The sequence below is a fragment of the Periplaneta americana genome, chromosome 4, assembly GCF_040183065.1.
Source record: "Periplaneta americana isolate PAMFEO1 chromosome 4, P.americana_PAMFEO1_priV1, whole genome shotgun sequence".
NCBI lineage: Eukaryota > Metazoa > Arthropoda > Insecta > Blattodea > Blattidae > Periplaneta > Periplaneta americana.
Genome location: NC_091120.1, coordinates 94,462,069 through 94,488,308, shown reverse-complemented (window position 1 = coordinate 94,488,308; position 26,240 = coordinate 94,462,069). Strand labels below are relative to the sequence as shown.

The window sequence follows — 26,240 nt, the reverse complement described above, 5'->3', positions numbered from 1 at the left end:
TGTACAGGAACAATCCAGTATTTTGTTCGTATTCTGTATTCCCTATGAGGTCAAGACATGCAAGCGGAACCCTATTCCGAATTACCATCGAGGGTGGTGGATATTTTCTCTGTAGATGTTTTGTTTTTTCACAATGGGCTAAAACTTTGATCAATAAGAACATGTTCTTATATTTACTATCAAGACAATCGAAAACTTTTAAAGTATTGTAAGTGATTTGAGAACTAAACATTACGAGTAGTTCCCAAACATACATACATACATACATACATACATACATACATACATACATACATACATACATACATACATACATACATACATACATCTAGGATAGATAAGAGTAGGCACTAGATATAGTGAAAGGCTCAAATTTTCACAACAAAATAACAAACCTACATACGCCTAGAGAGTGACAGAAACGAGGCATAATGTGTTATATTGTAAACATACAGGTAGCAAGGCATGTAGTATTACCTTTATTGTAATGGGATATGTTGTTTAACTAATATTTAAAAAATACATACATACATACATACATACATACATACATACATACATACATACATACATACATACATACATATATAGCGTTCGATTCCCCCTGCGGCCGGCCAGCAAGAGCGGAGCATTAGTTAGCGACGTGTATCAATCCTCAAGCTTATCCTACTCATTTATTGTTATCACTTGAGTACTAACCTTGTTACAAAAGATGCCGAAAGTGGTGTCTATCTGCATTGATGCATTCTTGACATCTTCTGATAAACGAAAACTGACTGACGGCCTTATCTCTATCAGGTTAAATAAATAAATAAATACTAAATACTGTGTCTTCTACACTGACAAGCGTAAACTGACTGCTCACGGAAACCACCATGCGTGGCCGTGAGGCGTTTTTTTAAAGCGCTTCAGTAAAGCAAACTGACTGTTGAAACAGAACGCAATTAGATCAGCTGACTGCAAAATGACGGACAGCTGTTGAGTGATTCTTAAGCACGGGTGGCAGCACGTTGGTAAGCTATATATTATTATTGCTGCTCCGCGTGCTTGCTGTTCATAGCCCGGCCGCAGGGGGAAGCCAACGCACTGTATTACACTAAGCGTGTGATATGTGTAAGTAACAAACTTCTCCGAATATGTACAGCAATATTCCATTCTTATTTCATGCGTTTTCGGTACGTGCTAGTACACACCATGCCGCAAAAAAAAAGAGAAGTGTTAACTTGAAACGCCGAGGAAAGTCAGTCTTTAAGGTGACCTTCGCAAATAAATTTGAAATGAGAATTCTATGAATGTAGGTTATGGACATTATCATTTATTACTCTGATAACGGGGATAATTACCGCCTTAATCTTCGTAAAGGAGAAATTAACGCAAGCATAAAATTTATGTAGGGTATTGTAATAGAACAAGAGAAGCATTCGTGGAATCGGCGTTAACATGACAGTTGATGCTTCTTACAAATATGAAACTGATCTATAAACCACTTTGCTGTGACATTCACGAGAGATAGTAAATTAAGCCCATGGATAGTAAAGTAGAGTGGCTATTGAACTTGAAAAATATATGACAGCGCAATAGGTGAAGTATTGTCCCTCGCTCCGAGTGACTGACATTTGAAGAGTTCGCGGGAAAAACGATGAATGTCACAGTTTTCTTAAGGTTGATGTCATTATCTAATTCAATGGATCACTGCGAAATTTAATGTTGTTCTTATGAAAAATGGTAAAAAGGAGAATTATCAACACGAATACAGTAATCCTTTCTTTTATTTTCTATAGAAACAGCACTACCTCTTGCAGTTATAGATTCAATTAGATCATTATGTAATCCTTGACAGAAATGTGACATTCATCGTTTTTCCCGCGAACTCTTCATTTGTCATTCTTTCTCCAAATTCTGTGCTTCCCACGTATTGTCCCACCGCGAATAAGGGTTTTTGGATGATGAGATTGTAAACCTGGTCCCCGTTATGAGAATCTTACAGGGACATCATTTTATTTTTACTTCAATTTTTATTGTACCTTAGTTTTTGAATGTACTTCACTTCCACCCCTTTTACTATAGAGGATTCCACTTTAAGAAAACAGCATTGAACATATGGAGGCTGTTCCATAAATTATTTATAAGTATTTCCCTAGAGAACTGGGAATTAATTAGTTTCATTTAATTCATAGCACATAATTTCATTGAGAACTAGGTAGATTTCGTGTGCTAAAATTGTATTACCATATATTTAATTTACGAATAAAGGGGTAACAGCTAAATTGATGGAAAAGTCTTCCGCTATCTTGCCGAACATATCCGCTGAAAAACTTAACAGACAAGTAGGGGTGGTACAGTTAAGGCTAAGATTTTACACTGTTAAAACACGTACCACAACATTGTTTGCGCTTATTTTCAGAACTACACAAAATTTAATTGTCAGCAAAACAACAAAGGCATTAGGTACAGTATGTAACTTAGATTCTTGTTTGATTATAGTGTGAAGTTAATAACGGAAAAAGTGTGCTGCACATAATCTTAATTTTGTATTATAAGCGATCCGTAACATTTAATAACGGAAAACGTGTCTGCAAATAATCTTAAATATGTATTATAAGCGCTTCTTAACATTTAATAACGGTAAATGTGTGCTGCGTATAATCTTAAGTCTATTATAAGCAACTCTTAACCCAAAAAATAAGTTTTATTATTATTATTATTATTATTATTATTATTATTATTATTATTATTACTATTATTATTATTACACTCTTCTACAAAAAAAATGAAATTCATTTTTCTGGGTTTAACATTCTTGATGAATATGGAAATTTACCTCCTGAATTCAAATCTGTAATTAGTTTCTCTGTGTCACGCATAGTTTTCAAGTTATATGCAATTTCATTTCTTAAATAATTTTCGTCCACGCTATGTATTTATATAGGCAAAACATGTAACTATTAATATTTTAGTCACTTAAAATTATTTACAAACATTTTATGCACTATAAAACAAAAATATATACAAGCCTTAATATAATAATTATATTATATGGAAAAACTTATTTAAGATTAGAAAATATGAACAAAATACACTTCTCCCTAAGCATTTAAAAGTCTTATTTTTTCTCTTGTGTTCAATTTTGCAGTCTCTAATAATGTTCCAGCAGTAGTCAGCAAGCATCGCAGGCATCAATTTCCCTTCATGCCGCTTTTCCATGGACATATCTTTATGGAACCTTTCAGCATGTTCGTCGGAGACATCACTGCAGCTCTCAGGAAAATAACGTAGATGTGAATCTAGGAAATGCACTTTTAAAGACATGTGACATCCTAGATCCCTATATGCATTTATCATTTGTTGAACCAGTTGTTCGAAGTTGTTAGCTCTTTTTCGTCCCAGAAAATTTTGCGTTATATTCTTGAAACAAGACCACGCTCTTCTTTCTTTTGGTGCAAGGCATTGTTCAAAAGTCCTTCTGAAGTTCTCTAATTTGGGGACCCACAAACACGCCTTTTATTTTTGCTGCAGAAAGACGAGGAAACTTTTTTGAAAGGTACATAAATCCTCTTCCAGATGTGTCCATGTCCTTAACAAATTGTTTAATAAGGACTAGCATGATGTGAAGAGGAGGCAGCAGAACATCTTCACTGGCTACCAATTTCTCATTCAGTATATTTTTTTCTCCAACTTTTCCACTCACGTTCAGGCAAAATCTTTCTTTTATAATGGGGATTTCTATCGCGACTATCTCACTTGCACAGGAAACATCCATATTTGGTGTAGCCTTGTTGCATACCTAATATCATGACAACTACTGTATTTTCAAATCACCACATATTTTCCACTTGTGCTCATTATATTTGAATAATCTCAGCATATTTTTCAAAATATCATATGACTCTTTAGTCCTACTGTACTTGCATAGGCAACTGGGACAGAAGGCATTATGTTCCCATTGTAGAGGAGAACTCCCTTTAGGCTGTATTTTGAGGCATCTATAAAAAGTCTCCACTTCTGTGGCTCGTATTAGAATTCAAAATATTCATTAGGCCACAAATATCATTGCAGAATGTCATCATATTGTCATTTGCAAAATAGGGAAGAAAAATGCGTTCCCTATGTCTAAACTCAGTAATTTTCGTATCTGTTTGCAATAAATTACATTATTGCAATCTCGAACCCAACAGTTCTACTTTTTGTTTACTTAGACCTAAATCACGAACTAGGTCGTTCTGATATGCTTGTGTCAAGAAACACGGAGTTGAAGTGCTTGTGGACTGATAAGATGGGAATTTTTTCAGGGATTGATGTCAATGCTTCACTCACACTTTCTGTACTATTTGTTTCACTGTCTTCATTTGTTGGTCTTCTAGGTACTGGAAGAATTTCCGAGTGTGAGATTGGTCTGTTTGCAGAGGGCAAATTGGGGTACACTATGTGTCTCTTAGATTTAAGATTTGTAAAACCATGAACAAGTCCTTCTGCTGATCCCCAAGTTCTATTCCAAAATAATGTTTGTAGTCCTTCTTTACAATGGGCGAAATCTTCTTCCTATGTCTAGCAAACATGAACTCTCCGCAGATATAGCAGAAGTTGTCAGGCGTATTTCTACACGTTCTACGATTTGGCATTTTCTAGAAGAGAAATATATATATATATATATATTTGAAATTAATGCTATGAGTTGAATTGTGCATATACAGAAATAATATGTCATAAACAAACAATATTCGCTTCCTCTAACAAGAATTCAAAGTTAAACTCATAATTTTCTCTCTCTCTCTCTCTCTCTCTCTCTCTCTGTTAGAATCTGTCTATTTTACTTCTATGATTTAAGAGGTTTCTGTAAAAGAAATGTGTAAAGTTTTGCATATTTTATATGTAAAGTTTTACATATTTTATATACCACAGGTGTCGGAGTATTATGGTTAAAAAAGAATATTTATTCACATGATAAGGAATGTCTCCACCATCCAAATAATGCCAGTTTAACGCGCTATAAAACTCAATTTTAGAGATGGGAACGATATGTCGGTTTTTACGAAATACCGATTTTCGTTTCGATATATCGATATCGAAATTTTTATTCAATATATCGTATAATATATAGGTTTTCTCATAAATTTATCGGTTTTTTATATTTGTTTTTGTTTTTGTGGAATTATTATGAACAACAAAATCCACACTAGTTAACTCCGATAATTCCGTGAGAGATGGCGTTAATGAAAGTGGGCAGTTACATAACTGTGCAATCTTGAAATATCCAATCCAATCAATGCCTTTCTCTGATTGGCTGGTCTAGAATTCGAATTCAAACTATTTAAATATGCAGTACCAAATTCAAAATCCAACGTATGCGAACGTGAGACTGAGACGAGAGGTTTAACTACTACTGTTTTAGTATTAATGTTCTCCAAGGCAGGAGTAACTGCCACTCTGAAAAGGGACCGTTTGACTTCAAAACTTTTATTTCTATGTTTTTAAATGGAAAGAGAAACAAGGATATAATATTGGTTTGAGATTATTTGTTTACGGCTATGATTTTTATGCATAACCTAGTACTGACATTGTTTCTCATTATATATTTTAGTACATAAAAAATTGTATCCCCCATAATCACCATCATCATTATCATCATCATCTTCATCATCTTCATCATCACTACCACCACCACCACCACCACCACCACCACTATTGATATTTTGAATATTGGAGTGTAACAATAACTTGCAATGGGAACTTGCTATAGAAGGTTTGTATGAAATCAATTGTGAAGCTTGTTAAAACTTGTAACATTCTAAGTACTGTTTACTTACATTTAAATATGAATACAAGTACTGTTTACTTAGTTTTAAAAATGAATACAAGAACTGTTTACTTACATTTAAAAATGATTACGTTGTTATCTAGAAAAGAGCATTATATTTGTATCCTCGATTGAATACTACATAAAATTAGAATTGAATCGTGGATTGGAATAAACTGATGGGGATCCTAAAGAAAATTGGAGTGTGTTGGAAAGAGAGAAGGCTTTTCAGTAACCTACATATGAAACAACGAGTCAAAGGAGAAGAAATGTCAGAAGCAAGTGAAATAGGGAGAAGAATACGACAAGGATGCCCTTTATCACCTACTCTGTTCAACATCTACTAGGAGGATTTAGTGAAGAACTGTTTCCAGAACATGAGAAGAGTGATAGTAGGAGGAAGAAGAATAAAGTGTTTAAGATTATCTGATATGGCGTTGTTAGATGATACTAAGGAATAAGCTACTGGAGCTAAATAGCAGCTGTGAGTAGTATAGAATGAAAATAAATGCCAACAAGATGAAAACCATGGTCATAGGAAGAAAAGTAAAGAAGGTAAACTTGCGAATTCTAAATGAGGTAGTAGAACAAGTGAACAGCTTCAAATACTTAGGGTGTACTATAAGTAGTAACATGAACTGCTGCCAAGAAGTCAAAAGGAGAGCAGCAATGGCAAAGGAAACTTTCAATAGAAAAAGGAGCATCTTCTGCGGACCTCTGGAGAAAGAAGTAAGGAAGAGACTAGTGAAGTGCTGTGTGTGTGGAGTGTAGCATTGCATGGGGCAGAAACATGGACATTACTAAGAAGTGAAGAGAAGCGAATAGAAGCATTTGAAATGTGGATATGGAGAAGGATGGAGCGTGAGAAATGGGCAGAGTAAGAAACGAAGCTGTGTTGGAAAGAGTGGATGAAGAAGAATGATGCTGAAACTGATCAGGAGGAGGAAAAGGAATTGGTTGGGTCACTGGCTGAGAAGAAACTGCCTACTGAAGGATGCACTAGAAGAAATGGTGAACGGGAGAAGAGTTTGGGGCAGAAGAAGACATCAGATGATAGACAACATTAAGATACATGGATCATATACGGAGACAAAGAGGAAGGCAGAAAGTAGGAAAGACTAGAGAATGCTGGGTTTGCAGTAAAAGATCTGCCCTTAGGCAGAATACTATGAATATGAATAGGCCTATGTATGTATGTATGTATGTATGTATTTTTTTTTTTTTGTATATCAGCATGCTCCATTACATTGGAGTAATACTACATGCTTTACATAAAATATTACAATTAGTTACATAATTTATGAGAACAAGATATTTACAATTTTGATTGCGATCTTGAAATTCTTATAGATACAAGTGTTGCCTAATTGTACTTCTATATATTTTAGGTTACCATCATTGTTAATATTATTTCTAATTTCAATTCTGTTACATTTTGCCAAATTCTATGGATTTTATAAATTTTCTGAAGCTTTTGAGGTATGCTGTTGTGAACTGATCAAAAGGTGGAGGCCAGGTTTGACCTGTGCGTATTATACTAGCTCGTAGGATTCTTCTTTCTTTTATCAGTGTGGCACATCTTAGTAGTATATGGTAGACTGTCTGTTCTTCTTTTAGTCTGCAAGGGCACGTTGGAGTTGGAATAATCTTGAATCTGTGAAGGTACGATCTTGTGAAGCCGTGACCTGTCACAATAGAAGTAAATTCTGCCCCGACAGGTAAATTTATCTTCAATCTATCTTTAATTGATGGGAAGAATGATTTCGTTATTGCGCCCTTAGTTGAGATAGTCCACTGCTCTTGCCATTTTCTTAAGGTCTTTTCTCTCTCTTCTGTTACTATGGTATCTCTCGGTATTTTGTTATAAGCTATTTCCCCTTCATCTTCTATGGCGGCTTGTTTGGCAAGACGGTCAGCTATCTCATTCCCTACTATTCCGACATGGGCCTTCACCCACCTAAAGAGAACTGTCCATTGCTGTCTCTCCAATTTTTTCAATTCTCTCTTTATATTTTCAATTATTGGATTATGTTTATTCTTGTTCTGTAAAGTGTCCAGTGTCACTTTGCTGTCTGTGTTAACTACTGCAATATTCTCTGTTTCTTCTGTTATTTCTACATTCTCAATGTGTTGTAGTACCTTCAAGATTGCTATTTGTTCTGCCTGATTGTTAGAACATTTTTCATGCAGTTTGTATTTGGATCGGTGGATGACCATGTCGTTTTGGATTATGACTGCAGCAGCTCCAACTTTTCCTCCGATTTTACTTCCATCCGTGTATATATCTATTTTGTTTGCCGTATCCTCCATAGGCGCTCTTATGAGTGGTTCTTCAGCTGGGTGTGGCCAGTGAATCACTTCCAGAGGTGCATCGCACTCCATGTTTTTGTGGGTGGCTCTATAAATTCTGACCTTTTCTTCTATGACTAGACGAATTGGAAGAACTCCTGCTATTACACATGAGGCGTCATATGAAAGTGTTCTAAATGCCTTCGCTATTTTTATGTTCATTAGTCTTTGAACACGTTGATATTTCCTTAAGTTGTTTTGTTTTGTTAAGGCCTTCTCCCATATCGGTGAGCCATATGTTAGTACTGGTTCAATTGCACCCATGTATATGGTTTTTAGTGCCCGATGTTCTAGACCCCATTTGAGTTTAGCTACTCTTGCTAGCATGTTATTATCGGAGTGCATTTCTCTGTAATGTAATCTACATGTTTGTCAAAATTAAATCTGTTATCGAGATAGATACCCAAGTACTTTAGTTCGGATACTTGCTCCAGACGTTTATTGTTTAAGTAGATGTTCAGTGTTTTGTCGTCTCCTGATCTTTTCCTTGATATTAATAATGTTCTGGACTTCTTTTCATTGAAGTGCATTTTGTTTTCTCTCGCCCATTTTTCAATTTTCTTCAAATCTAGGTTGGCATAATTCTCTGCATCCGTAGTGGTTTTTCCTTGCGTTAGAACCATTAAGTCGTCCGCGAAAGCAATGACCCTCGTACGATGAGTGAAGTCCAAATTGAGCAGCGAATTATACAATATATTCCAGAACCCAGGACCGCTGCAAGAACCTTGTGGACATCCCATAGTCACAGGTCTCTCTATTTTAAAAGTATTAGTCCCTAGAGCAGCAATTCTATTGCTGAAATAACTTCTTGCAAGATTAAAGAGATTCTTAGGACATTTCAGTTCTCTAAGATTGCAAAGAATGCCTGGCCACCAAGCCGCATCAAATGCTCCTCGGACGTCCAAGCTAACTACTGCAATACAGTTATTTTCACTTAAGTTTTCTTCAATGATCTCCTTAGCCGCCATCAATGCGTCCACTGTTCCTTTTTGGGGCATGAAACCATATTGATTCCTGTTCAAACCAGCAGTATTAGTATGCACATGATGCAGAATTCTGTTAATCATTAACAGGGAACGGATTTATATGGACTAAAAATATATGAAATATGTAAATATATATGTAGTTATTTTTACCAAAATATGGAATTAAATATGGATTTTTACCAAAATATGGAATTAAATATGGACTTAAAATTATAAAAAAATGACTATGTACGTTAAATATTGGTACATTTTAATCAAACTAAACAAAAAATATAATGGACGTACCTTATCTTCCAATGTAGTTTCAACAAAACACAATTTTTATTGTCTGTTACCATAACAATAGGTTACAAACATTTCTTTCAAGTGCTGAAAAGTGAATCTTCTTCTATTGTCTCTGAGGATAGATTTATACTGACTAAAAGAGCGTTCGACGTCACAAGAAGTAACTGGTACATAATTCAATTTCACAATGTCTGCTGGGGATAAGTCCAAGTTAATCTTCACTGTTGATTCACCACTCATCACAGCAACAACCTTTTGTAGTTCTTCATATCCAGGGTTTTTTGAAAGTACAGTGTCCACCTTAGCTCTTACTGCATCTGCAACTTTACCTCTACCACGATTCAGTTGTTCCACAGTACTATTTATAATTTCAAAACTTTCAGATAGTGAAAGGTGCCTATTTTGGAGACTTTTGAGCGTTTTTATGATGCATGAAAATGTATGCTGAATGTGAGCTAAGTCATTCTTCACACTTATGTCACAGGTAACTGTTTTCGCAGTATCAATTGAGACTGCATCTTCAGAGTCCAATGCAAGGAGAACATTGTTAATAGAGTCTATATGTTCGGCATAATATTCAACTGCTTCTAGCCATGTACCCCATCTAGTTAAAATTGGCTTTGGTGGCAATGGAATTTCAGGGTACATTTCTTTCAACACGTTAACTCTACTGGGAGCTTTGAGAAATACTTTTTTCACTGATGAAATCAACAAATCTACTTTAGGGAAATTGTCTCTGACCACTTCTGCCACACGATGGAATGCATGCGCCACACAAGTAAAATGAGTCAATTTAGGATATACAACAGATAATGCTTGTCCAGCTTTGACCATATAAGGGGCAGCATCGCTAATAAAGAATAACACATTATCGTACATAATACCCTTTGGCCACAGGATACCCATAGCTTCGTTGAACAGTTTAACTATAGTTTTGTTATTGCACTTTTCTAGAACATCACAATGTAAAAGAATTCGTTCAGAATATTGTTCACTTAACAAACCGATAACTACATTACCAACAAGTCTACCTTCTTTGTCGGGAGTCTCATCAATGGAAACCCAAATTGAACTATCTTTAATTTCATCTCTTATCTTCTGTATTGTCTCATCGTAGATGGATGGAGCATACGTCTTCCTAAGTGTTGACTCATCCGGGATTGTATGTTGAGTATATTTTTCAAGGAATTCCCTGAAGACCTTATTCTTTAGTTTGTAGAGAGGAATATCAGCAGAGATGAGAGAACGGCACAGGTCGATGTTAAACTCAGATCTTACATTCGATGTTGTTGGTTGTGTTAAAAACAATTGTCTCTGCTTGGAATTTAGTTGTTTGTTGGCCTGATGTTTACTAGTTGTAATGTGTTGTTGCACCAGGAACTTTTGTGTAGATGATACTGCACAATGACACAAATTACAAAATAATATTTTATTGTCAGTTGATAAACCATCTTCTTTAAATTCTGAAATGTAACTTGTTAGTTTTGATTTTAAATTGACTGAATGACGTACTTTTGGCATATTTACCGTCTTTATAGTATGATTTACAAAACTGAACCTATGTGTACTCTGACTGGCATTTAACTGTTGAGCTGCACAACTGAAGTCTGTTAAAAATTTTAAATTAAATTAATACAGTTTTGTAACTTACTTTCCCATTGTTGATAGGACTGCTAATTTTCAAATAACTCTGATGTTAAAGGGATTACTGAACATGTGTTTAAATCTCTATTGTTGAAATGTATTTTTAAAAGTTAATGGAATTTTGTTTTGTTTTATTGTTAAACCTAATATAATATGGACTGTTTTATATGAAATATGGAAAATATATGGAAATTAACGAAAATATGTACTAAACTCTAAAATATGGAAAAATATGGAAAATAAAAGTAGGATTTTTCAACCCTACACATTGTGAAACATAAAGATAATGCAAAATATAAATTATATTAGCTTTATAAGTAAATATGTATTTACATATAAATCCTTTCCCTGATCATTAATTTGTCTAGGACTTTACCCGCCACGTTTAGCAAGCTGATAGGTCGATATTTTGACACGTCCTTAACCTCTTCTTTGCCAGGTTTAATTATCGCCACTATGTTAGATTTCTTCCATTGTTGTGGGAAACAGCTTTCTTTGAGACATTTATAGTATGTATGTATGTATGTATGTATGTATGTATGTATGTATGTATGTATGTATGTATGTATGTATGTATGTATGTATGTATGTATGTATGTATGCATGTATGTATGTATGTATGTATGTATGTGTGTATGTATGTATGTATATATGTATGTATGTATGTATGTATGTATGTATGTATGTATGTATGTATGTATGTATGTATAAGAGGAAGACGGAGAATAGGAAAGACTGGAGAATGCTCTGTTTGCAGTGGAAGACCTGCCTTTGGGCAGAACACTATGAATGAACGAATGAATGACTATTTCAATGTCAAACACTAACCCATATAGAATTCACTTATCACTTTCCCATTGTATCATTTAAGCTCATCTTACCGATATCATAATTTTTTTTTAAGTTAGGAACTACATAATAATTATGGTATTAGAAATATATTGTTTATCGTTGTAATTTTACATTTAATCTTCTGACTTATGATGTTAATTTCAATGCTAATAAGGAATAAAGGTAAAGGTAAAGATATCCCCGTCACATGCCATGAAGGCACTTGGAGAGCATGGAGGTAGAGCCTCATGTTTTCCATGACCTCGGCACTAGAATGAGGTGGTGTGGTCAGCACCACGCTCTGATCGCCTTTTACACCCAGGAAAGACCCGGTACTCAATTTTTATAGGAGGCTGAGTGAACCTCTGGGCCGTTCTGGAAGTTTGGCAACGAGAAAAATCCCGTCACCACCTGGAATCGAACCCCAGACTTTCCAGTCCGTAGCCATTGAGCTATTGAGTTTATTGCAATAAATGTACACCTACAAATGTAATTACATTAGTATCTATTAATTTGCTTACAGAATAGCGATATATCCAATCGTTTCGATATACCGATATATTTTCTGCAATATATATCGTTTATCGAAAATAGTTTTGCAATATATTGCAATATCAATATATCGGTATTTAAATTATTTTCTCCATCTCTACTCAATTTCAAATCCTGTAACAATGACTTGCTTATTAACATAAAATTTTACTAGCAACAGGAATGCCACAATCTGAAAATGAAAACAAATGAAGAACAAAATTAACTGTTGCCAAATGTTGTTAAGCAAAGTTCACCATCTTTATCACAAACTTAAAATGTCAGTTAAATGAGACGTATATTCTCGTATAACTAAAAAAAAAAAAAAAAACTGTGCTTGATAGCGAATTTCTGTTTTCAGATTTTAATTTTCCATATGAAAATCCTTTGGAAACATATATTTTCATGTCCACACCTGTGGAGTAACGGTCAGAGCGTCTGGCTGCGAAACCAGGTGGCCCGGGTTCGATTCCCGGTCGGGGCAAGTTACCTGGTTGAGGTTTTTTCCGGGGTTTTCCCTCAACCCAATCCGAGCAAATGCTGGGTAACTTTCGGTGCTGGACCCCGGACTCATTTCACCGGCATTATCACCTTCATATCATTCAGACGCTAAATAACCTAGATGTTGATACAGCGTCGTAAAATAACCCAATAAAATAAAATAAAAATAAAATATATTTTCATATAAGAAAAATGACCTTTGTAGAACAGTGTATTATTATTCAAATACTTGGGGTGTACTGTAAGCAGTATAATGAGCTGCTGTCAAGAAGTCAAAACGAGAACAGTAATGGTAAAGGCAGTTTTTAATAGAAAACGGTCCTCTGGAGAAAGAACTAAGGAATAGACTAGTAAGTGCTTTGTGTGGAGTGGAGCATTGTTTGAGGCAGAAACATGGACATTATGACGAAGTGAAGAGAAGCGAATAGAAGCATTTGAAATGTGGATATGAAGAAGGCTGAAGCGTGTGAAATGGGCAGAGTAAGAAACGAAGCTGTGTTGGAAAAAGTGGATGAAGAAAGAATGATCCTGAAACTGATCAGAAAGAGGAAAAGGAATTGAATGAGTCACTGGTTGAGAAGAAACTGCCTTCTGAAGGATGCACGGGAAGGAATAGTGAACGGGAGAAGAGTTCGGGGCAGAAGAAGATATCAGATGATAGACGACATTAAGATATACGGATTATATGCAGAGACAAAGAGGAAGGCAGAAAATAGGAAAGACTGGAGAATGCTGGATTTGCAGTGAAATACTTGCCCTTGGACAGAATACTATGAATGAATTATTATTACTATTATTATTATTATTATTATTATTATTATTATTATTATTATTATTATTATTAGTAGGGGAGACTGTTGTACCTTTAAACACTTTTCACATTTTATTTTTTTTAATTTTGAGAAATGAAATTTTTTAAATGAAAAAATGCTTGAAATAATTATTGAAGATTCCTTTACAACTTCCTGTATGTATTTTCCTGTTTTACAGATCTATTAAGGATAGAAAAAATAAAATGAAGAGATATGTAATGTGTTCAAAGGTACAACAGGATCATGTATCTTGGAACATACTCTCTTGTAAGTTGGAACACATGGAATATAGGTGGGAATATAGCTGTAAAAACTGGCAATCATATCTAAAATGTATTTGCAATCATAAACCAGAGCAGGCTTCTCTGATATAGATTTTATTTCCTGGAGAAGCAATAACTGCTTCAACAGCTTTTTTCAAGACATCCGAATCAATTGGGGACCTCTTTAATTCCAGACTTACTTCGTGACATGACCTTAAAATAAAAGAAAAACAAAAACCGATAGTATCGTGTAATTTGGAGCATGTTCCATGGTACAAGATGTTTTGTGTTCAAAGGTACAAGAGGGTGCACGTTTAAACAAATATGGCTCCGAAAACTAGAGAGTCAAATAAATCATGGAAATTAAAATATGTTATTACTCACCAGATGATAGGGAATACACCGTACTTGAAAGATATTAACAAATGCAATTTGATTTTGTGTTAGAAAACATACATCAATGAACGAAATGTTTACTTTTGGTACTAAAAAACTACTTTTGTCCACGGAACTCACACTTTGCAATAAATCAAACTGAAACTACGACCAGAGCTACTTAGCGGCTTTCTCTACAATCTACTTCATTTTGAGTCCTCTAGGTAGCAGCAAAAATTAAAAAACAAAAAATGTTCAAAGGTACACTATGCTAAAGGTACAACAGTCTCCCCTACTATTATTTGTAATTGCAATAACGTTTTAGGTCTGTCGTGTCGGCGTGCCTGGGAACAACCCAGGAAGGAAAAATAGATCGTATCGTACAAGGTTTTTGGTTGTCTCTGACAATAATACTTATAAGAAAAAGCCACCATCAATATAACAATTTAATAAACAACAAACAGAGCAGAGAGAAAAGAAATTACAAATGTTATACAAATTAAGAACTGCAAGTACATAAGAATAACCCCGGGCAAGGGGGTGGTGGTAATAAAACAGATATTAAATACTGAAGGTCTAATAACGGCATAAATTGCCGAAAGAGAGAGAACTAATAACTAACATGAAATAAGAAGTGAAAATAATGGTAATATACATTAGGAGTGATCAAACGCCCACAGGAAAACGTACGGTTCGCCGTAGGGCACGGGCTTTGAAAAATACGATAAAGTTCAACACTCCAACCTTTAGCTGAATGCAGATGCTGGTTCCCGTAAGATACGTCGTGGTAGACTCACAAACTATTACCACTAGTACAACCATACACTCGGCGAAACTTCACTGTCGGGTAAAGATGTTAACCATTTCGCACTGTCCGGAATATACTAATTAACAGAGCTGGCCAATGCTCTGTTAACGATGAAGCACACAGAGACGGGTCTATGTAACTACAACATCAGTCCGGCGTTCTATCGGCGATGCGACCCACGCATAATCAGAGTCGTTCCCTTTCAACCAGGCGGGTGAACTCAAGCCCGACCGTGGCGAACTATAATCTTTTCGCTGTAAGAAAAATCCTAATATAAACAATAGCACGTGACTGAAGTGAGGCATCATTGGCCGCTGTTTGGCGCCATAGATTCTCAGTACGTGTTCCCGCCTACTGTTGTACATTCTGTTTCATGTTAAACATTTCCCGTTACTCGTCAAGTAGGCCTAACCTCACTACTATGCATTCGTTTGTTTAGAAAACATTTACTTTATAATTACTGTAATTAAAACTCACATAACTTATTGTATACATTTAAGACTATTTGAGAGAGTTTCCACTTTTACGATTAATAACCACACACACCGAAGATGCAGAAGCCATACTTCAGTACCACGTGCTAACGTGAACGACACGCTCAAGGGACGCCAACTTGTTACAAGAAGAGACTACCTCGGTATTACTGTTTGTATTCATCCGCGTTCATAGTACATAACAAAATATAAAAGTAGCTTTTCTTTTACATATCGTTTTACATATGAGTGAAGTTATATGTTTCATTGTATTTAACAACTAGAATTTAATTTTTTATTTTTAAATAATACAAGATGATAGTTTCCAAATACGGACTATATTTTCCTGCGTCGTGTGAGTGTTTCGACTGGGAGCCAATCACGGGTATGACAGCCACGTGCTTGTGTTTACATTAGGATTTTTCTTACAGCGAAAACAGTATACAAGCAAGCGACGAACCCCTCGGTGAAGTTGCAGACTAGTGGTCGTCTCTCTCTCTTGCTGCCGAGTGAGAGTCGTCTCCCGAGGCCGCTCATAGCTCCTCCAGCAGACAGCGCACCGCTCTCTTCTTTCTCCAATCAGAGAGGGAGAAATGGGGGTAGGTTCACAAAATAGAAAAAACAATGTAGCCAACAATATAACATTGAAATCCCCGCAGCATGAACTACATCACAGGTCCCTAAAACTGTATTTTAATGCCTACTTTCGTTCATTATGGAGCTTAGTTGAGGTATCTAAAAGTTGGTTAATGGTCTAAATATCCGAAGTCTAGTTATAATGTATATATAATATAAAATGAATGCTTTTCAGGCATCATTATGGCATTAATAGGTTTTTCTTTTATAATTTCAACGGATTCAACGTACCTATCTTGTGCGATACACTTGCTAGAACGCTGTACGTATTAGGAAGAGAGTGAGATAGAGATACTATACCTCACTCGTTCTATTAACGGAGGCATCTTGCGGCAAGAGTGTACCAGAGCAGTGGAGTGTACTAACCAAGACCCGTAAGACCAATGCTTTTTTCTTAAGGTGGAATAGTCTATAATGAAGTTCCAACTGTCCTACACACAGAACCAAGGTCGCATATAGTAAACAGCACAGTCTTATACATACAGTCGCGCAACTTCAACACTTTTTTTGCCAACATTCGCGACACTAGCGCCCAAGCGGCAGGCAAGGCACTGGTCATAGGGTTGATACAGCCAGCACGTGCTTTAAAGGGATGCGAGATGTTATAATAACGTTTTAATCATGCGTCGGAATAAAGGCAATGTGTGCAATGACGAAAATTGCAGTAACAACAAGTTTAAATCTCCGAATTTGTCGTTCTTCAGATTCCCTAAAGACCAAGAGAAAATCATAACTCAGTCATAAACCAATAATCCACGTTGTAGATAGCCTACGTATTGTGTTCTATAAAACATTTATTAGTTATCGGTTACCTATTTGTATGTCAGGAAGAACAGTTTAAATAAAAACAAAGTAAATACCTGTTACAGTATATTATTTTTTTTCAGAGATCATATGTGTAAATGTGTAACCATTCCGATTTTGGATAATATATCTACAGTTTTTAATGCAAGTAATTCCATAATTTTTGTATTCGTGTTTTTTTCTTTATATTTTTAAAAAGTTGAATGTTATATAGCATTCAAGTAGGTATCATGGTATTAATTTTGCAAGAATTCATGGAGTATAGTAATCCTTTTGCAAAATATTCACTTCTTGAATAAATCCAGACTGTGTCGATAAATTTCTGATGTGTTAGTGTAGATTCATGTGGCAGACGTATTAAGTTCTCAAGAAATAAAAGAGCCTTTTTAAATTTAATATAAAAAGCAATCTTTTCTGTAATAATTTGCATGACTGTTATTGGTGTTGATTTTACATTCCCAGTGATTATTTGAGCCGTTCAGTGCAGAAGTGGTGTAAGTCAAAAGCAGGTAATGAGGTTTAAAGTAAGAATTCTGTAAAATACAGCGCAAAGTAGCAATTAATATATCCTTCGTTCTATTCACCGACTATTAATAGTTTAAATACATTCAATATTAACTGCCACTTTGCGCTGTATTTTACAGTATGTTTACTTTAACCCCTAATTACCCATTTTTGACTTACATCACTTCTGCTCTGAAATTAAAATTAGGCCTACATTTTCTGAGTTAATTGAAGTTACAATTTTTTTTAACAAAATTGTGTGTTGATTTATTTGTTCTCACCTACGTCATATTAACAGTAAGTGCATGTAAATTACGTATTATATAGGTAGGATAAGTTAAACTTAGGCATTATGTGTGAAAACTGGAAATGTAATGTAAAATGCGGTAAACTTGCCATAAAAATTTAAACCATAACATCAGCGCTATTTGTGACTCAAAATAATAAAGGAAATACAGGTTCTTAAGAAATGGAAAAATAATGAACTTCATATTAATGTTTAAATCCTCCCCTTTTCTTTATTTTCAAGTTTACCCCAATTTGCGGTATGCAAAATCGTTAATTTATCAGGAAATAGGGAGAGGAGTTCACCACGCGATGTAGCCTACGAGATATGCCCTACAATTCTGAAGCTACTAATTTTTACTCTTCTCACTGGAAATACAAAGCTCCAGTGATTCATAAATATATTTAGGAATGAATGAATTAACCGACCACGCACGAACAATTATATTATTTCAAACCATGATACGTGATCAGAGCCATGATTCAGTTGTAAGGAGCAGAAAGAATTACTTTTATTCCCAGCTTCTGAAACTTGTAGATTAGCTGCGTGTGAAATTCTTCCAGGATTCTAAAGTAGAATTAATAAGAACCATATACACTTATTGTATAGCATAAAAATATAAAATAAACTACGCAAAACCTGTTTTCTGATGTGTTATCATAAGTCGTGTGCACACTTTTAACTTGCCTGCCGCTAGAGGGCTACTGTCGCGCCAGCTGTCAAATGTTGGCATATTTTATATGTATGAGTTGCGTGACTGTATCTATTAGACTGTGGTAAACAGTACTGAGTTAGTGAGTATAGTACGTTCCAGAAATATGTTCGCGTTTTCCAGTGACGAAAGAGCTTTCAATATTGAATCATATTTTCGCACAGGTACTGTCGTCCGTTTGCCTACGTCGCATCCCGATTTCCCCCACCCGGTTCTGCTAGTTCCTCTATAAAGGCTAGTAGCTGGGCTGTCTTAGCTCTTTTCTGAAAACATTAATTTCTGCTAGGAATTGGACGTCTACGTATTATTACACAACTGTTTAAAGTAACTTAAATAAAAGGGCCTCGTTAAGTAATTAACTGTCACGTGATTTCTCCCCTTTCTAAGCTCCTGGGACATAACCACTTGGATGGACAGTAAACAGCATGTTTGAGTAATTTTATCTGTGCGGGTCGGGCAGAAGTGAAGATTGAATTTACAGCACGTAAGGTACTCTTTTATAGAGTAGGTACATAATTATTTCAACATGAGTTACTAGTACGAAGGACGAAACTGGTTAATTGGAATTAGATGCAATAGTCTATAGTGCGATAATATGCACAAAAGAACTGAAGCCTGTATCGAAATGAACGGCCACCATTTTCAAATATGTGTTTACATATCCATATTATGATTATTTTTCAATTGATCTTCATTCTCTATATTGTACGCTAATGTGCTGTAGACAGTATAATATACACTGCATAATGAATACATTCGCATGGATAACTCAGTTCGTGAGTAAAAACACTTATTGTTAATACTGTAGTGTACTTTGATTAAACAAGAACCTAATGAAAATGATCAAACTCAGAATTGCGATATTTCCTAGTTTACGTAAATAGATGAACTACTTTTCTTCCCTCCTATACCTAGTAAAGTGATTTGTTTGTATTTTATGCCAGTAGCATCGAACTCCAGTCGTGGAAGGGGGGTAGCAAACGGTGTTTCCGGTTCTCAACCGTTAATCCAAAGGTAATCCAAAGGTATAGCCAGGTTAATATTAAAAATGTTAGTAACAATAAAATATGTCCCTGTATAACTTGTCATTGAAAGTTTACGAAGTCAATACGGGTGACTCTCGATTCCCTGCCGAGGTCAATTTTTATTCCCGTTTCTCTCCGAAACAGTAATAATTGTAAATATACCGATTTCCTCCTCATCAAAAATACATAAATAAATAAATAAAAGCTGCTACATTTAAACACTTCGATTCTCTCCCATAAAACGTCTTTCTTTCCATTAGATGTTTTACGTATGGTACAGATAGATTCCAAAATGTGGCTCAGTCTGTTAAGGTGCTTGCCTGACGGTCTGAAGTTGCGTTCGGGCGCGGGTTCGATACCCGCTTGGGCTGATTACCTTGTTGGGTTTTTTCCGAGGTTTTCCCCAACCATAATGTGAATGCCAGGTAATCTATGGCGAATCCTCGGCCTTATCTCGCCAAATACCATCTCGCTATCACCAATTTCATCGACGCTAAATAATATAGTAGTTGATACAGCGTCGTTAAATAACCAACTAAAAAAAAAGATACCAAAATAAAAATAAATTCCACCATTATCAACCCAGCTCCGATTACGAAGACTTCCAAACAAAAAAATCAGTCATTTAATGAATAAAATTGAAGAATTAGATAACGGAAAGATCAATACTTCACAGTACAGTACTGCAATGCGATCTCTTACAAGGCCCTTCCCAACGCTTTCATGTAGAAGAAACAAAAAACTGTTTCAGTTACTTTTATATAAAGTTAAAAGATTTTAATTAATTGGAAAGACTTGCAGGGAAAAGATAACCTTAGTCTACAAATACATACTTTTTAAACACATAAAGTGTATTTCCTATGATATAATTTGGTTATTTAATTTATATTCTTGGTATTCCGAAGTCTGTGTAAAGTTTGATAACAAATTATGTGCCTCGTTAAGGAATATAGGCCTATGCTATGGAGGGAATCAGACTACACTAAATATGAATAACGAAAAACTTGGAGGGTAAGAACCTGATTTCTTTAGAGAGTATCGGCGTTACCCTGCCAGTGCAATTGCTGCAGGTATGTAGGACAAGGTGGAAGTGAAATAATCTTGCAGATTTTCAGACCGAATACCTCATGTCGTATGTAATCGAATAAAGCAGCGGTCATCAAAACACTGCACGCTTGGGCTAGCGTCTTTTACCCGCGGACAAGACACTGCCCTAGGGTGCATTCGTGTTCTGCTGGCGGGTATGCTGTCTCTTATGCACGACGGAGCAGAGTTCCTTACCTTCCATGCACTCTACCTATTTCAGCGAGTACTGATGACCACTGAAATAAAGAATAATTTATCCATCTCGCGTATTTCAATAGTATGACGGCTTTCGTGTAAATTTAATTTAGAAATCACTAATTTAAAGCCACTGACCGATGCGACCAGCTTGCAACATTGTACCCAGAAAGGGAGATGGGAAGTAGTTCACTAAGGCAGACAGACCTGAGTTTGTTGGCCTCTTACATTTTTATTACGAGAAGAAAGAGCAATGTGTTAGCGGCGATGTTGCCACACTGCTGAAACTTCCAACTCAGTTTTATAATTACCGTGTATTTAATCACAAGACGAAATATATAGGTTTTCCATTCATTTAGGTGTACCCTATCGTCCCTTTTAATCTCCAGGATTATTTTATTTCATTTTCGTCCTGTATAGATGAAATTTTCACCTTTTCAGAAAAGAAATATGAGCTCGCTTACTATTGACATAGCTTCACATGACTAAACAAAACCATTATTCCCTCCAATACGCTTTCATACAGTGTTTACCTTATAAAACGCTATCTTTACTTAGTTTTATCTGAATAAGAGGTTTGTTTTCTTAGCACGTGACGATTTATAATGTTCTTAGAGAGTTGTTTAATTAGATTTATCTAATTAGTGAGATTACTACTGTATGATGAAAATCAAAGAAGTAAATCAATCGATCACGGAAGAAATTCATATCAGTTTATTAAGAGACATATTTTCCATACTAATTTTCGTAGGGTCATAATCCACGTCTTTTTCTTGATGTATAAGAAAAACCTGAAAGTGTAAGAGATAAAGCACAGACGCAATATGACCTGCCCAAGTAAGCTTTGAGTCTAATGTAATACCAAGAAGTTTAACTTCTGAAATCGTTTCATCAGGAACATGACTTAGGGGAAGGTTGCCTATATAGTACCAATTTTCAGTCTTTTTTTATTTATTTCGAAATGTGAAGGAATTTTAATTACATATTTGTTAGACATTGAGACAGTACCAACAAATTTTTTTCGTAACTTTTTAACAATTATCAATTGTTTTTATAAGACACTAGCTGAAAGCACCCGGTGTTGCCCGGGTTTTACTCTCTGCTTCTATTTTTAATTAAACTGGTTATTAAATTTTCGGAAATCTCGGAAACTTAACTATACACAACCAAAACGAATTGTCTTTACTAAGCTTTCCTCGCCCATAAAGATGAATCTTTACTTAACGTCACTTACATGAATTAATGAATTCCTTACCCAAATGTCTGCCAGGGTTAACTCAATTTAAAAGAGTTGTAAATCAGGCACCGAAAAGAAAACATTTCATCATGTGCCTGACGTTACACTGTTGTTTCAAATTTATTTATTTATTTGTTTGTTTTTATTTATTTTTATTTATTTATTTATTCATTTATTCACTTATTCACTTATTCACTTATTCACTTATTCACTTATTCACTTATTCACTTACTCACTTACTCACTTATTTATTTATTTATTTATTTATTTATTTATTTATTTATTTATTTATTTATTTATTTATTTATTTATTTATTCTGGTGTAGTTAAGGCTATTAGGCCTTCTCTTCCACACCGCCAGAAATACAAATACAAATAAAGTAATAGAATAATCAAACTATAAACAAAGTAAAACCCAACGAAAATAAAATTCCTTCTCCTCTTTCTGATCAGTTTCAGCATCGAATCAATATACAGTATACATATATAAATTAATTTATATTGGAAGATTTTTTTACCTCTTGACCGCTGTACACCCACTTATATCATACCCAGTTTTTTTAATATAACTTGAAACTATATCTCATAAATTCAGAACATATTATATTTTTTTCTAATTTTATACACAGAATACAGATACAATATAAACTCGCAATAAGTCATTTTTTAACATGAAGACTAATATTCTGAGAAACGTATAGGCCTACCGGTATTTTAGAAATTAAGAGATTTTTATTTCCACAACGCTTAACATACTAAATTTGCAACGTGAACAACAATATTTTGAGAATTAATACAATGTTATTTTCAGTGGGCTTATGTACATTCACATAACTACATTAGCAACATGACAAAAGCACCATTGAATTGCTTATTGATATATGTAAAATCTTTTTTTTTTCACTTCTTTGTATAAAATATAGTAGAGGATGTGAAAAACACGCAGATTTAAGTTAATGTCTGCAACTTTGAGCGACTGTCCTTGAGCTTCATTTTAATATGGCAATTACAAATGCTAGTGGCATTGAAATTGCAGTTGCTAAAAATTGAATGAGTATCCTAGCAATACGTGGAATAAAAACATATTTTATTTTTGCAGTTAATATTGCCAATTCTATTACGTTTCGTATGAGTTTTTCACACAATTCTTATTCGTGCATAATTTTGGTGGGTCAATATTTCGCAATAGTTCTACTGGTTATTCAATATTAAGTAAATTATGTGATAGCAATCCTTGTAGTTTCAAAGAATTCTAGAATTCAGCTGTATAAAATAGTTTGCTCACTATCTACAAAACTGCATCGAGGAATTCATAATACGGTCCTGGATTGCGTAACGATACTTATTGGATGAATTATCTAGTTTTAGCCTTCATGATCTGTAACAACAATGTAATTTAATTTCGAGTTAAGATTTCCAAGGCCTCGTGAAAGTCGATGTTGAATGCAACAGACAATAATAAAAAACAATTGACTGTAGAAGATTTGGTATTTGAATATTATACATGAAGATTTGATCTATTTATTTTTATTTTTATCATTTTAATTAATTTAACTTCCATTTGCACAATTTTAATGTAACCTATGCTCTTCTCCTGGTTATGAAGGTTAAATGTGCAAACTTTGGCACATATTGGTCAAAGCGTGTAGATTTGTATAGAGAACATACACACATACATATATACATACATATCCACATTCAATTTTATATATTAAGATTATTTAAAACTCTGCGAGTGGTAGGCCTACGATTTATACGCCCAGTTTCCTAAATCGTACCTGGAGGTTGCTTAAATCGTACCCATTTTTAAAACATTACATATAATTTTTTTAATAAGAACTACGCTACATAAAGTAACGTAATGCATATTATATTACTGTCATTTATTATGTCATTTTATTAATACAAATGAGAAACTGAAATGTTTTAAGATACAAAGATTTTTGTAATATACAAATAAAAAATTTTTAATATCTACTACAACGAAAACACGTAGGTCCATTCAAGGTAAAATCCTATTTAACACAACTGAAAGATACATATTTTCAGATTCTGTCGTTCCACATGTCGGAGACAAAAGTGAGAACGTTCTTGGGCCGTAGACACTCGTGCAGATGTCTCATGCACCCATTGATTGCACACAGAGCAGAGAATCATATCTTCAATGGCAGCTTCTTTACAGATAAAACAAAACCAGTCCTCTTCTTTTACATCAACATGAATCATATTAGAAACTTTTTTCGTCCTTTTTGATAGCTGATTTCCTTCTTATTCTTCTTTCTTTTTTTAAGTTTCTCTTTTCGGTTTCTTCTGCTGCAATTGAATCTAATAGGGACTTGAAGTTAACACAACAGCTTGCTGAGCAACTTTTCTCGTTCTTGTTTGAACTGAAATATTTGGTTTAGGGAGAAGACTAATTTCATTAAATGGAATCAAGGATTTAGTAAGTGTAGGTGATTTAAGACTGATGATTCTACTCGTGGATTACTGAACAATGCTGTTACTGGTGACTGGCTGGTCAGTGCTTTTACTGGTGGAAGGCTGGTTAATGCTGATACTGATGGGTGGCTGATCAACTCTGTTGGTACTTGTGGATGGCTGATCTGATCTTCAAACATCAGAATACGTTAAACCAATTACTCTCTTATTTCCCGTGGAAAAGTTGTATTCCTCCCGTTGAAGGGCCCGTTTGCAGGACGATCCAACCTGTCTTTACCTTGCCCATCAAATGTCGTTTGAAAGTCGATTTTGGAATTTCGCACTTACGGCAACATTCATTCAATCTCACTACTCCGGGACGAAATTCATCCAATACCTTAAGTAAATTACTTCGTTCCCATTTTCCGTATTCTCGTTTGACCATTATCCATTCTGAAATTAAAAAAATTTATGCACCAAACATTAATTGTTCACATTGCCAAAATCGTACTAATACGATATGAGCAACCTTTTAAAGTACGATTTAGGAAACTAGCACTTCAAGCAAAGTATTCATATTATAACCTAAACAAAGCTGTTACAGTGACTATTTTTACCATTTAAATAATTAAAACTATCTTATATGTTACGTGTAATAGAAGATATTCATTAAACTAACTCTCTATCTCAATAAGAGCTTACGAAAGAGTAACAAAATCTTATATGAGAACTCAGAACTTACTATTAAGCACGATTTAATACAGCTGCCGTCTTGGGCGAAATATGGGAAACTGAACAAGTATCAGTTTACATTTGTATTTCGTGAAAAATTTCCCAGATGGCTCCTACTTACAATAATTTCCTCAATATTAATAGTGGTACGATTTTGGCGCCGGTATGATTTAGGCTACTTTCCCCTAATGAAAATGGTATTCGCTGAGTTTTAGTTCTGCTAAGTTTCAACCCTTTAGTTTCAAACAGCCAGCAGCATCACATAAATAGGAATCCGCTAATAAAAACAATTGATGCATGTCATACATAGTACACAAAAAGGAAGTGTCATCAGCAAAAAGGACTGTGTCACAATTTATTTTATAAGATAGATCATTTATAATAATAAGAAATAGTAGAGGATCCACAACAGATCCTTGAGGAACTCCAATATTAATATTAAGAGCATTAGAAAACTTCCATTAATACATGTCATTTGAGTACTATTATTGAGATAGGATCTAATTAAGTCCAATTCTTTGCCTCCGTCTCTATAGAAGTAAAGTTTGGAACAAATGGTTTCATGAGACACACATTCAAAAGCCTTTGACAGGTCACAATGTGTAGACATGGTACTATCATGCCTCTCAAAACTAGTAACAACAGACTCCACTAAATAATTAAATGCATCAAATGTGGATAATCCTGATCGAAAACCATATTGTGAATTAGAGAATAGACTATTAGATTAAAAATACTGAGTCAACTGTATTTATGATAATTTCTATTATCTTTGAAAAAACAGGAACTATAGATATAGGACTGTAATTTTCCATTTTTGAAGGGTCAACTCTTTTATAAACAGGAATAGTCTTAGTTATCTTTAAAGATTCAGGGAAAACACCACTTGATAAACACCCATTAATAAGCATGTTAATGGTTCGATGATGGAATAAATAATAAACTTAATAAAA

At 34.7% G+C, this 26,240-nt stretch overlaps 1 protein-coding gene across 9 annotated transcripts in view; it reads left to right on the top strand.

The window, feature by feature from the left end:
- LOC138698058 (uncharacterized) overlaps nt 1-26,240 on the top strand; it is a 130,673-nt gene that overhangs the window by 57,434 nt on the left and 46,999 nt on the right. The window contains exon 1 of one of the 9 annotated variants that reach the window (XM_069823747.1): nt 1,055-1,113. The exons of the other annotated variants lie outside the window; for them this stretch is intronic. The gene's annotated coding sequence lies outside the window, so the exon portion shown is untranslated. Of the gene's footprint in view, nt 1-1,054; nt 1,114-26,240 lie in introns of those variants that run through there. 9 annotated transcript variants of the gene reach the window in all.